The sequence below is a fragment of the Giraffa tippelskirchi genome, chromosome X (genome assembly GCF_054371585.1).
Source record: "Giraffa tippelskirchi isolate mGirTip1 chromosome X, T2T-mGirTip1v1.2.pri, whole genome shotgun sequence".
NCBI classification, from domain to species: Eukaryota; Metazoa; Chordata; class Mammalia; order Artiodactyla; family Giraffidae; genus Giraffa; species Giraffa tippelskirchi.
The window spans coordinates 33,061,615-33,063,547 of record NC_137289.1 but is presented as its reverse complement, the minus strand read 5'-3'; the positions used below and the strand labels follow the sequence as shown (position 1 = coordinate 33,063,547).

At 46.0% G+C, this 1,933-nt stretch overlaps 1 pseudogene across 1 annotated transcript; it reads right to left on the bottom strand.

The window, feature by feature from the left end:
- Positions 1-843: 843 nt before the first annotated feature.
- On the bottom strand, positions 844-1,676 carry LOC145536216 (heterogeneous nuclear ribonucleoprotein A/B pseudogene; annotated as a pseudogene). The gene has a single exon (XR_014075703.1). The product of XR_014075703.1 is annotated as a heterogeneous nuclear ribonucleoprotein A/B pseudogene (transcript).
- Between the last annotated feature and the right edge of the window lie 257 nt (positions 1,677-1,933).

The following is a 1,933-nucleotide window of genomic DNA, read 5'->3' as shown; positions in this document are numbered from 1 at the left end:
GAGGCTTCTCATAAGGTGGCTTCTAATTGCGGAGCATGGGCCCTAGAGCATGCAGGCTGCAGTAGTTGCAGCCCTCAGGCTCAGTCGTTGTAGCACATGGGACTTGTTACTCTGTTGCACGTGGGATCTTCCCAGACAAGGGATCGAACCCGTGTACACTGCATTGGCAGGCCAATTCTTAACCACTGGGCCACCAGGGAAGCCCTCAGCAATTCTTATCCATACAGTACTAACCCCATTTGGCAAATAGAAATAGGTAAACAAGAGAATTCACATCTTTTCTGAAAATACCCCCAAAACGGCCTATAAAAACACAGTGTTCTTTTTTTTTTCTTTTTTTTGGTTTTTAAATTTTTATTTCAAAAGCTTGGATAGCTTCAATATCCAGGTCGTGGCAAAATCAGGACATGTGTAAAATACCTTACAATACATTAGATTCCCAAAAGGTACCAAAAACTACAGTAAAATTAACACTTCCATTATAGGAAATGTATGACACAAATAATATAAAACTAAAAGGTGAAAAAAAGGTGACACTGGTTTTCTAAGGTACAATTTACTCTTTACAACCAGGGTCCACAGGTCCAGGCTGCAGAGCGGCAGCAGGAAGCAGACCCTTCAATCTGGTTCTGGGTAACCCGGTAATAAAAATCAGCCCATAATGCCACTCTGGCCTCTTGAGAAACCACATGCTGCCTAAACAACTAGAGCTCTGGAAATATTAAACAGGAGAACAATTTCCAGGGGGAAAAGTTTAAATAAGATGCACGTGGGACAGGCCATAGCAAGTTTGCCAAGTTAAATTTGGTATATAATCGTGTTCACTCGATACCAAAACAAAGCGTGTGTGGTCAGTCAGGCACTCCTGCTGAAGCCTCAGTATGGCTTGTAGTTATTCTGATGGCCACCGCGTCGCTGGCTCTTCCCGTAATTTGTACTATCCTGACCTCCACTTCCGCCGCTGTCACCACTGCCTCGGTTCCCTCGATTGCAATTCCCACCACCCCCAGAGCCATACTGCTGCTGTTGATACACCTCTTTGGGCTGAGCCACCTTGATTTCACACTTACTTCCACTGATGGTGTGCAACTTTTTCTCCAGAACTTTCTTCACAGGTTCTTCTTCTTTAAAGGTGATGAAAACAAAGCCTCGTCTTTTGTTCGACTTTGGATCCATTGGAAGCTCAATGGCTTCAATCTCCCCAAACTCGCCGAAGTACTCCCTTATCTTCTCCTCAGTGGCTTCAGGATTCAGACCCATTACAAAAATTTCCTTTACTGGGTCTTTCTTGATGGCCATGGCTTTTTTGGGGTCAATGACACGGCCATCCAGCCTGTGCTCCTTCTGGTCTAGAACCTTCTCTACACTGGCTGCACCTTTGAAGAGGATAAATCCAAACCCTCTTGACCGGCCAGTGCTGGGATCCATTTTTATTGTACAGTCAACGACCTCTCCAAATTTGGTAAAATAATCTTTTAGATCCTTTTTGCTGGTATCCCAGCTCAGGCCACCAACGAACATTGTTCCCGCGTCCTCCTCATTCTGGCTGGCGTTGGTCTGGTCGCCCTCGGCGCCGTTCTGGTTGCTGGCCGGCGACTCGCCTTCAGGGGCAGCCTCATGTCCGTTCTCCGTGGCTCCATCGTCTCCATGGGCTGCTCTTCACCCGCTTCCGACATTCTAGGCCGAGGCACGCGGCTCCTCGAAATTGCCAAAATGTGACACAGGCAAGAAGTGAGCAAGTGCTCTTGGACAAATGGCACCAGTACACTTGCTAGATACAAGAGGGCCACAAACCTCAATGTGTAAAAAAGAAACACATTATCCGCAAAGTGCTGTAAGTCAAGCACAATAAGTGAAATATGCCTGTATACGCAATGGAATACATCCAGCCACAAAAAAGAAATCTTGAATATGCTACAACATGGATGAACCT